At 28.3% G+C, this 16,995-nt stretch overlaps 1 long non-coding RNA gene across 6 annotated transcripts; it reads right to left on the minus strand.

Annotated features, from left to right (window-relative positions):
* Nucleotides 1–13,024: 13,024 nt before the first annotated feature.
* LOC149881889 (uncharacterized) lies at nt 13,025–16,739 on the minus strand. Of its 6 annotated transcripts, none has more exons than XR_016445320.1 (4): nt 16,540–16,739; nt 14,805–14,869; nt 14,289–14,404; nt 13,025–13,216 (listed from the first exon to the last, which is right to left on the minus strand). It is a non-coding gene; the product is annotated as an uncharacterized LOC149881889 (long non-coding RNA). The 6 variants fall into 6 exon arrangements; XR_016445317.1 differs by lacking the exon at nt 16,540–16,739 and adding an exon at nt 16,156–16,517; XR_016445318.1 differs by lacking the exon at nt 16,540–16,739 and adding an exon at nt 15,340–16,517.
* Nucleotides 16,740–16,995: the final 256 nt, after the last annotated feature.

The following is a 16,995-nucleotide window of genomic DNA, read 5'->3' on the forward strand; positions in this document are numbered from 1 at the left end:
TATATATATATATATATATATATATATATATATGTATATATATGTATATATATATATATGTATATATGTATATGTATATATATATGTATATATATATATATGTATATATATCTTTATTAATAATATATTAATTTATTATCTTTAATTGGTATTTAGAATTAAATAAATTTGGTTAATAAGTTTGGTCATTTGTTTTTATAATTTTATAAAAGGTACTTATTTTCAGGTCTGCATTTAGAAATAAGCTCAGTTTTTTTTATTTAGTTAAATTTTCTTGATCTAAATAAGTAATAATTTCAAACTTTTTTTGTTAACAAAATATACATTTTGAGATATGTTATTATAGGTAGGCGCAGTTTTTAGAATAGACCAGTTTAATTTAAAGTTAATATTTTTTTCTTTTAGTTTTCAAATACAATTTGACAGCATAGTCTCTTTTGAGTACTTTTCATGATTTTTTAAATTTTTTAATGTAGTTAATGGAGCTTCCTGGTCAAAGAAATCAATTACTATTTTACAATTCTTACTGTATAACTAAAAAAAAATTATTTACAAGTATATTTTATAATTACATAGAAATGTGATTTATTTTACTATAGGAGGATGGATCCTGCTTAAATACAACACATTGAAATTTGACTGATAGCATGTTTAATTTGTATAGTAAAGATAAATAAAACTGGAGAAAATGAAGAAAAAGAAAATGTTTATTTAACAAGAATGAAAGTATTGCGAGAAAGAAAAAGATTTAGATCGAAAATAAATAAATTGATAAAATCAGCAGTAGTCTTTAGTAGACTGTTGACAAAACGAATTTAACCAACTTGTTTGGAAGAAATAGAAATTGATTTATTACATTCTTTTGTAGTAAAATTATTATTATTCAAAATACATTATAAATCAATGACAACAAATGCATGGACATTAGTTAAATTAACAAGTAGTTTACATAAATTTATTAAAAAGCAGCTAAATAAGTTTAAAGATTATGGTAATTGTGGAATGTTTATATACATCAAAATGAATTGGAAAAACCTTTGCGATTGGTTTTGAAAACATCCTTTGTTATATTATTGGAGTAACAGTTTAAATTTTAGTAATAAATTTTTGTTAAATAGGATTTGATTTGTATTGATTATCATTATTTAATTTATAATTTTTTATTCATTTTGTTTTAACAATAATCATCCAGTCAATTGATTTGTTAATTTTTTGTTTGTTTAGATATTATCTAGATTATCTAGATAATATCTAAACAAACAAAACATGTATGTATATATATATATATATGTGTGTGTGTGTGTGTGTGTGTGTGTGTGTGTGTGTGTGTGTGTGTGTGTATATGTATATATATATATATATATATATATATATATATATATATATATACGCTGCCAGTTTCTCTTTTCAGAATTGTCAAGAAATCTTTCTATTTTCTTTTTCTTTAAGAACATTGAGCACTTTCTATTTTCTATGTTCATAACAAATAATAATTTATTATGAAAAATTTTCGCTGGATTATGGTTACCAGCATCCAGCATACCAGGAGCTGATATTTACTGACGAATTGATCAGTAACAGTTACTAAAGGAGTTGGTAGCTAAATCTAAGAACCAGTATATATTTTTGAAAAAATATGAAAAACACAAACTTATTCCGAAATCGTTACGTATCAACAGCCCTTTAAGTACAAAGAGAGCAATGAGTATAGTTTTTCAATTTAGATTAAAAATTTTAGTTTGTATAAAAAACGATGTAAGAAAACGATATTTTATCCTTATAAATGAAACTAAAAACCTCCAGCAAATTCTTAAAGTTACTCTAGATAAAATAGACTACAAAAAAGTTGAACAAGTAACTGAAAAAGCCCGCGAAATAATGTTTAAACAGTCAAAAGAAAGATTATTCAAAAAGTTTAATGGTCTTCGAAATGAATTTAAAAGTATAAACGATAATAAATGCTAAAAGTTAATCACCTATACAAATAACGCTTTTTTAAACCTATGCAGCACCGAGATTCCAAAACACCAAAACGATCTTCCTAATCTTGGCCCACAATTTGTACTTTCTTTCAGAGATATCCCTTGATATTATTGCAACAACAGAGTCTTTTGCTTTAAAGTTGGAATATAACAAAAAGATTGAAAATGCACAAGGTTTGAGAAAAAATGTCTTAAAAGAACTTAAAATGGGCAAAAAAATAAGCCAAAATTTAACAAGAGGACAAAGAAAAGCTCTTCAAGGATTAAGGAAAACAAACCTGTTGCTATATATCCGTTTGATAAAGGTAATGGTTTTATTAGAATAGAACACGAAAAAGCTTTAGAAAAAATTCGCGAACAAATTGTTCTAACAAAAGTTCTGAATGAGGATCCTACTTATAGATATGCTACTAAAATCAGAACCTATCTCTCACAACTTAATAAAAAGCAACGATTTTTAAAAACTGAGTACGATAATATATACCCAAGCTCACAAACCTGAGAAATCTTATCCTATGAGAATAATAGTATCAACTATCGGCACGCCTAACTATGGAATATCTAACAACTTAGTGAAGACAATACAACCTGTCTTAAACAAAAACAAAACACGGCTGAAAAATTCTTTTGACTTTATTAACAAACAAACTCATGGAATATAGAAAAAAAATGAGGTTCAAGTTTCATTTGATGTAGTAAACCTATATCCATCAGTTTGCTACTTTGATTTTTTTATATCAATAAAATAAAGATGATTTCTACAAATGTTCTATCAGGCTTACTATACCAGTCACGAAAAAACTGATAGAATTTGTTTACACCGTTGATATTTCTTGTAGAACGAAGAAGTTCATGAAATTCGGTTCTATTGGTCCTTCGCTCATGGTCGTACTGGCGGAATTTTTTAAAAATACCAAAAAGAAAATGCTTTTAAAATTGCAAAAGCATTAAACCTCCTCTTGATTTAAAATCTTATCTAAGATATGTTGATGATTGTCATACTAGATTTTCAAAAGTTCAGCAAGCAGAGCAAAACCAACTTTTGAAAATAAAACTTTGAACTTCCTCGATGTAACAATAATGAACAAAACCAAAGGTAATAACGAGTTTAAAGTTTACAGGAAAGAAGTCATTACGAATATTTAAATTGAACCTCACTCAAATCACGATCCAAAACTTTAAGTGTAATATTTAAAGGTTACGTTCACAGAGCTTACTCTATATTCAGTGATTCACATTTACAAAATGAGAATCACTGAATATGAAGTAAGCTCTGTGACTCAAACTTTTCTAATTCAAATACTTAACGAAAATGGTTACGACAAAAGCCAGCTGCTAAGTATTGCAAACCAAATTACTAAAAAACGGTCTATAAAGAACAATAAAGTTCAATCCGAATGTGACGCCCTCCATACAGTATCATTACCGTGCTATCATCGCTATAATCGCTATCCCCAAAGTTAAGGAAAATATTCAGAAAAATTGGATATAGAGTAATTTTTAAATCTAATCCCAATTTAATATCACTGCTAACGTATAAAAACAAATCCAAATTACCTCGCAATAGCCAACAATTAAAAAAATACTTCGGCGAAACAAAGTTACAAATAAGAACTCGAACTCAACAATATCAAAAAAGCTTAAACCAAGCTAATTATTTAGTTTACATAATAACAATAATAATATATTCGCTCTACTTATTCTACGCTGTATTGAGCACTCTTACTGGAAATATTAACAATTTCTACAATACAATATATATATATATATATATATATATATATATATATATATATATATATATATATATATATATATACAGTGTCCTCAAAAAAAAATGGGACAGCATGACTTTTTTGTTAAAAGTCATAAAAATCATTGTTGTATCAATTATTTTAAATTTTTTTTCTTAATTATAAAATTAGAACAAATAATGAACTATACTATTTAATAAAAAAACAAAAATAATTGATTTAACTTTTGTAATTCAACTAAACTGCAGAATTGTTAGAAATCTAACATAAATGAAAAAATTGTATACATTTTTTATAATAAAGTAAAGTTGATTGTACCATTAAATGTTTAAAAATTTTTGGTTTTCAATGTTAGATACTTAATATATTTACACTATTTTAATATTTAAAATGAAAAGAAATTGAAAAAAAAGGAGGTGGGCCCTCAAATTAACAACAGGTAAAAAAAGGTATCTTTAACATTGTATTTTATATTTCCGATTAAAGCTTTCCTCATTATAAAGTGTTACATGTAATTTTATATTGTTTTTTTGCAAAGTTAAGTTCTTTTTAACTTTTCAAAATGACATTTTGACTCAAAAAAGTTTATATCATTTTATTTAAATTAATTTTCTTAACAATTTTATATAATTAGAAAATATAATTAAATGGCAACAATGGCAAAGTTAAATGCTTTTGATTCTACTACTACAAAAATTCAATCATTAAATAGGTATAAGACATTCATACTTATAGTATTTTGGTATTTAGTTGGAACTATATCATTTGTTTATCAGTTAAAATTCATATTTACCAACTTAGGAAAAAACACGTTTCAGAGTTTGATAAAGGAAGAATAATTCAAATGCACAATGCAGATTGGCCTTTGCGCAAAATTTCCAAACAAGTTGGATGTGGTAAATCTACAGTTCAAAGAGTTGTGTCTAGATTTATTTCTCAAAATTCAATTAGCAGAAAGTCAGGGTCAGGAAGAAAGCGAAAAACGGCAGAAAGAGAAGATCGATTGATTGTTAGGGAAGTGATGAAGAATCGTAGGATATCAGTGAGTCAGATAAAACAAAGTTTAAACCTTGAACACTTATGTAACAATACAATTGTTGCAAGAATAAAGAAAGGTGAAGAGTTTACTTCAGGGTGGCAAACAAAAAAGCCTTTTATAAACGAGAAAAATCGTGTTAAGAGATTAAAATGGTGTAGAGATCATTTAAGCTGGACTTCAGATCAATGGAAACGTGTCATATGGACAGATGAATCACCTTTTGTGCTACAATATGGTAATCGAGGAAGAATTTGGAAAAAAAAAGGTGAACCATATAATCCAGAGTGCACACGTGCCACAGTAAAGCATGACAAAAAAATCTTGTACAGAGTTGAAGGAATTACGGATCAACATAAGTACCATTATATTTTAGTTAACCAATTAAAACCTAGTATAACACATCTATTTCCAGATGGAAACTATATATTTCAGCAAGACAATGATCCAAAGCATACAGCAAAAAAAAAAAAAAGATGTATACAAAAGGCTGGTATACCTACCTTTGAGTGGCCGGCACAATCACCTGATCTTAATCCAATTGAGAACCTGTGGTCTATATTAGATTCTAAACTAAAAGACAGAAAACCTTGTAATGAAGATGAATTATTTTTGACACTTTTAAAAGGTTGGAACTCACTGGAAGTTAGCATGTTAACAAAACTAGTTGAAAGCATGCCCCATAGATGCCAAGCGGTTATTGATGCAAAAGGTTATGCAACCAAGTATTAAAAATGAATATTATACTTAAAACTGATTTAATTTCTATTTAGTTGTATCAAGGGAAAATGTAATTGCATAAAGCATTCTATGTTAAACAACATAGATGTAAAAAATTAGAAAACATACACAATTTTACCATTCTTTTTTAAAAAAGTTGAATTTTCCTATTTTAGTTGATTTTTACTAATTCCGTTGTTTTGTTATAAGTCTAACTGTTTTATTGACTTTTTTTTGTTTTTAATGAAAAATATTGTGTAATAGAAGTAATTATTTGACATATTTTAAAAAAAGTTAAAAAATATTTGACAAAAATTTAATTTTTTTGCTTTTTTTAAAAAAATCATGCTGTCCCATTTTTTATTGAGGACACTGTATATATATTTCAATTTAATTTCTTTTAATTTTTGAATAATAGATTGTTTAAATCTTTTCCTACTATTGTTTATCTTTTTTTTAAAGGGAAGGATTTTAAAAGAAGCTGGACTTCCGATATCACTGAAGACAATTGTTTATTTGCGGCTGCAAGAATTAGGGTTTCTTCCAAATTTCGTTAGGTAAATTTTGTAAGCTTTGTAATGATATTATAATTTTAAAAAATTTTTTCTAGCAACTTTATTTGTACAATACTTGATTGCGATCTTTAAAACTGCTCTCTCAAACCAAAAAATCAATAGTTTTCTTATCAATTTATAGATAACAAAGTAGATTCTAGCTCGCATTTGTGCGAATTACAAATAAGAGATTGAAAAAGGACTAATTTACTATTGCAAAAAAAAAACAAAATCAATAGAAAAGTATTGAAAAGATCTTCAATAAAACCTTACCAGAAAAAGAAAATGATCAGTTAGCTGCCAATCATTTTAGCAATTAAAAAAATATTTTTTGACTTTGAAAATCAATAAGAGTCTTTTGAATTGGCATTTAAAACAAATAAAATCAACATAAATTTAGCATATTACAAATTGTCATAATTGATTGTTCAAAGTGTAAAGATAAAGTCTAAAGATGATGAAGGAGACTTTTGAATCAAAATCTTCCTGACCAGCTTTGATTTGAAAAATGATTTGAAAAAAGAAAATAGGAAAATGCAGTCAATACATACTTCAATATTTTATTTTTGGCTTTTGCTGTCAATGTTAAAAAAAAAAAATCTGAAATTTATATTTTTATCTTTTTACATTAACGGCAGCAACCTTTTGATGCGATTGTTGTAATAGAATTCAAATTTCATAATTAGACCTTTTTGCGGAACCCCCAGTGTACACAAGCAAGCAAAGGCATTGTGAGTTAATATTTTGAAAAAAAAGCCTTCTCCGTCCAATCGTGCAAACAAAGTTGCAAATGAAATTGAAGCATTTCATCTATTTTTTCCATTTGAAGTTATTGAATAAATACCACACTGCACAATGGCAAGGAAGCGAGATGCAAAAGCTGCAACGAAAACTGAAATTATGGGGTTTGGAGATTTATTATAACGGGTGATGCGGAAGTTATCGGACAAAATAAAAGCGTCAATAAGTTATTTATAAATAAAAAAAAAACTACTATTATACTTTTTTTAAATAAAGCATTTATCTTTTAGTAAAAATATATTATTTTTTATATGAAAAAACACCACCATCTGCAATTGATCTAAATTTTGCTCTGACGCCTTTCATATGCGACTGTAAAAAGTTTAAATCAATTTCTTGTAGTTTTAGTTTAATGCGATCAATCAAAACTTGCTCTGTTGAAGCTTGCCGATCTCCCTCGTAAACCTTCTGTGCCAAATGTCCCCAAAAATTTTTAATTGGTCGTGCTTGAGGCACATTTGTGGGATTGGATTCTTTATCAACGTAATAGACATATTGGTCCATCCAATTTAGAGAATCTTTAGAATAATGAGAACTAGCTAAATCTGGCCAAAATAAATAGTTAAAGTCTCCATGATACTTGTGAATAAATGGAAGTAGTCGTTTTTCTAAACATTCATTAATATAGATTGATGAATTGATTGCTACAGCCTTGGAAGTGCGAAACAATGGCTCGGACATACCACGGTCAGATATGGCTATCCACATTAATAATTTTTTTGGAAATTTCTCTTTTCCTATAAAACGAACACTTTCTGGGCATGTCTTTTTGTTGTTTGTGTAGTATCCAGAATTTCCAGGCATGTTGTCCCCTGCAAAACAAAAGTATTTTTCGTCATCGATGACTAGAAGCGATTTTGTGTTATAGAGTTGGTTAACTAGTTTCCTGCTTCTTTTCTTTGCCTTTATTTGTTGTTCTATAGTGTATTTTGGAGTCTTTTCACGTTTTCTATATTTAATATTCATTTTTTTTAACTGACGACCAATTGTCGATTGATTTACACCGAATTTAATACCTATTTTTGTCTGACTGACCCCTTTTCGATTGTTAACAAGTCTCGTTAATTCGGCTTTCTTTTCTCTAGTCCAGGATGTCGGACGACCAGGGTGCTTTCTATCAGAAAACGATGGAACAGTTTCAAGTCTTTTTAGGTTATCATATATTGTACTTCGAGCAAATCCTTCCTTTTCAAAATGATTTACGATTTTTTTTTTTTTATATATATTAGGTTTATTTACAAAAAACATTTTTAGTCGCTTTCGAAAAGATTCTCGTTCAGCTGCATTTAACCTCATTTTAAATAATTGTGTTTCAAATAATAAAGTTTATATTTAATAGAACCTTTATGCCTACGCATAAAACCACAAAAACTAATTATTATGCTCAAATAATGAAATTAGGATTTGTACGATAACTTTCGCATCACCCGTTACCTATCCGATTTAAAGAAAGTTAACCACACAAGTTTTCATGAAATTTTGGCCACTGATGGAACAAGTATGGAGAATTTTCGCGCTTTTATCTTTTTGTTCACCCGCGAAGAACTGAGTCACAACGATGAAGTGCTCACTTTGTGATTAATTTGTTTGCAAGGAAGACTGTTACTGAGATTAAATGCAATTTATGTGCTAATTTGGATATAAGTAATTAAATTCAGGAGAGTAGTTATGCATAGCAACCAGGCAATACGATAATTGGCATATCATATTTGACATTGATTTATGTCAAAGTTTGTATAAAATAAAATGATACTGACGTATACCAATGTCCATGTTGATTTAAAAAATATGCCAAAATCTCTTTGTCAAATATATGTCATTTAAAGATTATTTTTGCCCATGTCGTTATCTTATCCAACGTATTTGAAAATTTTTGCTTTTCATCGCCGGATTCCTCGTAACCCTGTTTTGTTTGGACGCAGAAATGTGTTCACTTTCATATTATTGCGTTTCATCACTGTCATATCTCCCAATCTCTTCATCAGATTTTCATTCTTTCGTTATCATAATTATCCATGGTCTGTAAAAGATAAAAAATGATTTAATTCACCACTAAAATTAAAAAATAAATACTTAGTATAATTGATTACTATCAATCTATTTTAAAATATTCTTGATCAAAATGCAAAAGACAAATTTGAAGAAATAGTGGGAAGATTTTTAATTAAAGCCCGTACGGTTTTGTAGTAAAAGTAAATGGGACTTATGTATAAAATTAAGCTTCGGCGCACAGTGGTCTTTCCCGGCGATCTATGGTTGCAAAAGTATTACACCACAATTTAAGGGACTGAAAATTCGTATACAGGTAAAAAATTGTTGTATAAGTAAAATACAAGAATGACCTTGGTTAGTTATGGTAGTAAAGATAGTAATTTCATGGCAATTGTCGTAAGTAGGGTGCACTTTTACTGTCTTCAGGTAATAGGATTAAAACTTGGAATTCCCTAAGTGCCGTGGTTTCAATATTCTACAGTTATTTTTAGGGATGGCAAAATCTAGGACATTCTCAATCCCGGTATTTCGGGATTGAGATATTTATCCCCGGGAAATCCCGGGATTAATTAGGAAGCAGAAAAAATTATTGACGGTGAAGCATGTGAAGAACAAATTTTTAAGTACTCATTAAACACTGAAAAACGATTAATTTATTGATAATACAATTGTATTATTAATAAACTAATCATTTTTTCATTTTTTAGTTAACTAAAATAGTTCATTTACTAATTAACCTAAGTAATTTAAATTATAAAACAATGCATTAAAAAGATAACACAATGTAAGTAAAAATAATATGAATATACATGAGTATACATGAATTATATTCATTTTTGAAAGTACCACCTTAAAAAAATGAAAGCGTCAATCATTTCGTCTTTAAACCGCGTTCGATTTTTTGAGCATAAAAACCCAGCCGCTGAGAATGCTTGTTCGGACTCCACACTTGTTGGCCGTATAGATAGAATATAATCACATGCTTTTTGCAGATGATTACCTCTTGTGGCACCACTTTCAAATAACGACATTTCTCTTTGAACTTTAGAAGTTATACTTTCTACCCTTATAGGTAGTGTTTGTGTTACTGCCAATCCTTTTTCGATAACTTCATTTAATTCTTCACTAACAGTTTTGATTTTATTTTCACACTCCTTCCTTGATAAAGTCTCGATCATTTGAGCATCACTATCACTATTCACGTCTGCTGATTTTATTTTATCTGTCGAGCTTAGACGCTTTATTAGATTTATTATAATTTTTTTATTTTGGGCACTTGTACTTGGTACAAAAACATCGGAGATTTTCGATGAAGTAACCTGGCCATTATGAAGATAATAAACTGTGTTCTCCTCTCTTTAATTTGGTGACTCAAAGCGGCATACAATTGTTTTCAAATTTCGGATTGTTGTTGTTTTATTTTGGTCAACATAAACTCTAATGCAATATCAGCTGTAATTAAAGTGCGTCTCGTCGACAAAGTGCTTCCACAGTTGCTTTAACGGGAGTCAAAAGTACCACTAAATCTGATATGATTCGATATTCGTTTTCGTTCATCTTAACTGAATAATCAAAATTGGAATCCAGAAAATGAATCAGAAATGCCTTTTTAACACAATACTTTAACTAATCTTTCAAGCATAAGCAACAAACTGCTCCATTGGGTTTTGCAATCCATGATTAAATGGATGACCTTTCCAAACTCAATTTTTACGTACTTTTGTAAATAATTTTCATTTTTTGTTGGGGACCTTTTAAACATTTTTACAACTTTCCTGACTTTAAGTTATAATAGGTCCTATAATTTGATGTTTAATTGTAACCTCAGATGTTTCATTAATTAACAATGAATCGTTTGAATCTCGAGTACAATCTTCCTCTTCATAAACGTATTCACTATTGTAATCATCATCTTTGTTATCTAAATTTGCAAAAGCAGTATTCTCATCATCTAAACTTTCATCAACTTCCAAGTGACTGGCGTCTTTTTTGTAAAGAACTGATATAAATGCCAGTTGTAGAGCGTGGGCAAAGCATAATTGTTGATCAATTTCTATAATATTTCCAAGTTTCTTGATAACGCTTGCACCATCAGTTGTAATACTAATGATATCATCCTCGAGGTTTATTTCAAAGTTGTGGAGTCTTTCTTTTAGAAGTGAAACGCACTTTTCTGCTGGCATAGACCCTAAAAAGCGAATCAAACCTAAGTTCCAATAGCTTTTCAACTCATGTACATTCACATTCATATATCTGAAGTTTCCAAAAGAAGTCCACTCATCAAGTGTTAACGAAAATTTAGAGCCTGTTAAAACTTGATCAATTATTTCTTTTATAGCTTGCTTTTTAATCTACTCGTAGTAGTCTAATACCATTTTTCTGATAGTATTACGTGATTTTGGGACATTTTTATATCCTCTTGAACCTAACCCGGCTCGTATATCAATGGAATTACAAATTGTACTAAATGATATACCATCTTTTGCTGCCATACGCGCCAACACTTCAGAAAGATTTTTCTCTTTTTTCGATGTTGTTGAAAAATAGTTCGTGATTTTCGGTTTTTTATTTTGAGGTTCTTCTTCTAAATCTTTTGAACTTGAAGCTCTTGTGGATAAACTTGGCACTTGCGATTGCAATGTTACTTTAAGTTTATGTTTAGACAGTAAATGGGAATGTAGACCTTTTGTTATACCACCAGCAATTTTCAATGTTTTTATGCATACTAACTTTGCACATATCAAATTTGTGCTATTGAATTGTGCTATCAGATTTGTACAATTGTCTCCATATCAGATTTGTGCTATTGAATTCAGCGTAGTTCGTCATGATATTTACTTAAGTTCAATTTTTTTTAAAGTTCCAAAATTCTTAAATTATTTCAACTTACGTTTCTTTAACAGATCTATAATTCTAACTGAATTTGTTACTGTGAAAATGATTACCAGTTTGAATAACTGCAAAAAAAACTTATTTACTTAAAAAACCTTCTATATTTTGAAAACCTCATTAATTTAAACCGTTGTTGAAAAATTTTTGAGAATCACGCATAGATTTCGTCGCATACGAATTGTAAGGTTCTATCTAATTTTTGCTGTTGTGAGAATTTAACTTTCAATTTTTCATAGTTAACATGTTTTTATTCCTGCCATTTTTTATAATTTCAACAACAACTCTTTTTTTATTTATGCTTCATAATTAAACCGATAATATTATTTATAAATATTTTAAATTTTTTGTTTTTTATTATTATAAGTTGTTAATTAAAACTTATAATATGAAAAAAGCAGATAGAACTCTTTAATTCTGCGACGATTCGGAATTAAAATGAAGCCGAAAATTCGAAATTAAATTAAATCTTTGCAAAGAGAATACAGCTATGAAATAAATATTTTACCAAAGATTTTATTTACTAGACACTTTATAATGTACAAATAAGTTAATAACTTAATTCCTATTTATCTTTATTTTTCTTTTACAACATTCCCGAAATCCCGGGAAATTTTTGTGAAAAATCCCGGGATTACGGGATCAAAAGTTTGCATGGAATCCCGGGATTGCCATCCCAACTTATTTTCTTAGAAATGAAATCTGTCTACATCTGGCAAAACACTTATTTTTCTTAAAATGTCTTTATTTGTCAAGAACTGTAATTTTATTAACTGTATTTATTCTATATTTTGTTAAATTTTAAAATTAAAAAATGATGATTTTTTTATTTTGCTATGTTAAACTTTCGTTTCTTAGAAGTATTAAGCACTGTAAATTTTGTATATTTTTAATTCTATATCTAAAAAACAATGTTAAAAATAACATTTTATAACAATTGTTTTATTTTTCTGGGGAGTAATTTTAAATCAAACCGATTTTAGTTTTGTTTTTCTAAATTACCCGTATGTAAAAAAATCGCCTAAACCAGAATCCTGAAAATATAAATATAACAATGTATTTGCAAAGTACCCAGTGGGCAAAGCGACGTCGGAACAACGTCGGATCGATGTCGGATTTACGTTGGAAATGGAAAGATTGGGCGACGTCGAAAAAAACACATCGGGCGACGTCAAAATTCCGATGTCATTCAACGTCGAGCGATGTTAAACTAACGTCGGAACGAGGTCAGATTACTGACATAAAGACGATGTCATTTTGTGGTAGAGCGATGTTAAACCAACATAATAAATACAATTAAAGAATAGCACATATTTTCTGGCGTAAAAGCATTCATTACAAAAAACAACTTCCTATTTTGCATCAGTATCTTTCTGGAGACCCCCACCATCCCCGCCAACAACTTTGCTAGGGCCTACCGCAAAACCTTTTGAACTTCCACTTTGATATCGACTACCGTAACCTCGTTTCTTTTCGTCATGACGCTAGCTAAATAGAAGTTCAAATTATAAAGGCATAAATATATAAAGACCAACTTTAATTAATTTAGAATTTCAAATCATTTAGTAAAGTTATTTCGGTTACAAAAATAAGCAACTAATGAAATTAAAAAAAAAATAATCCATTGACTACCCGACAAGAACAGCTTAAATTGACTGAAAACGTTAAAAACTTTCAGAAAACTAGACCCATTTACCATCTTTATAGGTAAATAAAACAGATTTATATCAAATCTGTTTTGTTACTTCAGGGTTTCATCAATATTGAAATCACCTAAATTATTGTCAAATTTAGGATCCAAATGTTAAAGGGATATATATATATATATATCACTTTAACAATTGGATCCTCCTCTAAGAAAAAAACATATAATCAGAAAAATAAGTCACCATTAAATCAACAAAATTTCTGTCCCCTAATAATTATAGCCACTAAAATTGTGAACTCCCTAAAATTAGAAAAATGAATTCAACAATTTTCTTTTATTGACTTTTATGGAAACTAAAAAGTTGCTGAGTAATTTTAAAGTATATTTTTAATGTTTTGAAAATAAATTTTTTTAAATTTGCACCAGCAGATGCCATTTTTTTTTACAAAATTTGAAATTCTTAGTGGTTATCAAATATCTGGAGACATGAGTGTGCTACAGACAAGTATATGACATATTTGGTAATTGATCATGTCATTGTGATGTGTAAAAAAATTTGAGTACCTATTTCTCTTGCATCACCTTTTGCCAAATACTTTTTAAAATTAAGTCAAAAAAAACCAATCTCAATCAATCAATCATTAAAAAGTGCAGATTTTGGTGCAAAGTATTGTGACTGCCATAGAGGCCTAAAAATGTTTTGCAAGCTCCTTAAGAAAATATATTACATTTAAAATATATATATTTGAGTTCTTCATTGTGGAGGGAGCCTATTTCCCAATATGACATGTCCAGCTTGCCGTCGCTGTATGGGGGATATTGCAGTCATTTTATTGGTTGTATCCATATCATCATCAAAATATATTGATAAATAAATATTCTTAATTATCAAATATGCATATGCAAACTTACATCAGTTCTCATGGTTTACCCAATATCTTCTTTAATAACAGTAATGGTCTGTCCCTGATATCTGGTTCTCAAATGAATGGTGCATCCATTCTCTGTATCAGACTCTGAAGTTGATTCTAAAAACAAAAGATATTGTTTTTGGAATCAATATATTGATAAATAAATATTCTTAACTATCAAATATGAATGTCAGTAGCACACTCAGGTTTCCAAATATTTGATAACCAGAGAGAACTTCTGATTTTTTTAAAATGTTTCTGCTGATGCAAGGTAAAAAAAATATTTTTTCAAAAATTCAAAACATACTTTGAAATAACTCATTTTTTAGTTTGCATAAAAGAAATTGTTAAAAAAATTAACACCATGAACTACAATAGCATAGACAAATAAACTTTTATAAACTTGAAAGCTACTCTACCATTAATACGCTTTGACAAATTTTTGTGTTTGTTATTATATTGCCCATTTAATGTTTACTCAGTGCTATCAGTCCCCACAAAAGCATCATAATATTACCTTTCTAACATGTTGTTAATATTTTCTTTTAATTTAATCCCACTATCTCTTAAAAGACGAGCAACCTAAAAGAAAAGCTTTAAGATACTATTGATATTACAATTTATTTTTTATCTTATTGCTTGTTTTACTGTAAATAGTATAAAAACAGATATTTTTATTATACAATTTGTTAATAATTTTAAATTATACTAACAAGACAGAGTTTTCATGTCTATTCACCGTAATTTTTAAACCCTAATTTTTATGGTTGTTGTGATGTTGGTTTGATATGATTTGAGGGATGTAATGAATTATTGTTTTATTAGGATGACTAATAACTTAACAAAACAAAATTAATAACACATAACAAAATTCTTATATATTTTAATATATATTCTAAAGTCTACCCTCTTATTTACAAAGTCATTCACAAACTTTGATCCCTTAACTGTACCAACCAGTTATTATTTTATCATTATTATTGTATTAGGGTGAGTGACCCTAATACAATAATAATGATATTTATTAATAATAATAAATAATGATCAATTACTTATGTTAGCTGACTCAGAACGAAGAGATTCAAATTAATTTTTAACAAATTGTACATTGTCATTAGAATCATTTTGCAGAAAATCATTAATTAGATTATTGATTTCTCGATTCTGGGTTCTCCAATTATTAATGTAAGACATCTAAAGAATAATGTTAAAAAGCTGTTGAAAAAGTTATAGAATGTGATATGAATTCATTTAAATGCATTTTTGAATATTCATGTTTATCCCACTGTGTGCCTATCCAAAAAAATTAACATGGAAACAAGAAAGTGGGACAAGATCATAGAAACAACAGAGACAAGATCCATAAAGCATGATGAAACAGTTAATACATCTAACAAAGTGTATATTGGCGTATCCGAAGAAGAATGGAAATAAAGATGTGCAAACCATAAACATTTATTCACAAAAAGCTCAAATAATGTATTTTTTACCTGATGATTGCAATTAGCATGAAACTTAAAGTAGTAAACATTATGTAGTTTTATCTCAAATTTATCACATAAAATAAAATATATTACTCTGATTTTATTCATTGAGCACTCTTGTTGAATTTACATACACAAATAACCTTAAAAACAGTGCAATAATGAATTAATAAAAAAAGTCAGATAAATATTTTTACTAATTTAAATACATACATACATACATACATACATACATACATACATACATACATACATACATACATACATACATACATACATACATACATACATACATACATACATACATACATACATACATACATACATACATACATATATTTTAAAGTATCACAATTAATTAAATCAAGTAAAAAATAAACGAACTTTCGCTGCCATAAAAAGCATGCGTTTTATGGTTTCTCAATATGTTATGGCTGTCAATAAAGTCTTATGTTTTAAATATGTTATGGCTGTCAATAAAGTCTTATGTTTTAAATCTTCCCGGTAAATTTACTTTTTTCTAGTAATAATAATTTTTCCGGTAGAATAACTACTTTTTTCCAGTAAGATGTTTATTTTCCGGTATTCAAACTTCCAGTTTAAAAAAAATATAATAAAATTACCGTGGTGTTTACATAAAATAAACATTTAGAGAAAAAAATTTAGTTATTTTATCTAACTAGATATCTAGTTAAAATAACAAAGCTATTTTCCGCAAATGTTTCTTTTATATATACGAAATTTGTTATTTCTTAAATTAGGACTTACTTAAAGCATAGGACTTTGTTAGGTCACACCACGGTATGTAAATTTTATTTATTAGTAAAATTGTCGATTTATGTCGTATTTAGGGCAAAAGACATCGCACGATGTCAGAACAACGTTGGTAAGACAACGTCGCTTTGACGTCGTTATCGCGATGTTATAACAACGTTGTAATAAGTCGGTTAACATCGCCGATGAAAACCCAATGTAAACCCGACGTCGGTTTGACATCGGGTGCCCACTGGGTAGGTATTAAATTAAATGTTTATAAAAAAGAAAACACTGTAACCAATTTTTTTGAATAATTTATTACATTCTTATAACACGTGAAAACAATTTTTGCCTACAAGTCTTCAGCTTCTCTTAGCAAGGCTAAAACTGATTGTGGAAAACTGTCACAAGATTTTGGCTTTTTTCTCCTTAAAGAAGAGATTAAAGGGTCAGAGCTTATAAGAAGTA

Source organism: Hydra viridissima, unplaced genomic scaffold, assembly GCF_058129835.1.
Source record: "Hydra viridissima isolate aposymbiotic clone 2 unplaced genomic scaffold, HvirCarnegie_v1 scaffold_11, whole genome shotgun sequence".
NCBI lineage: Eukaryota > Metazoa > Cnidaria > Hydrozoa > Anthoathecata > Hydridae > Hydra > Hydra viridissima.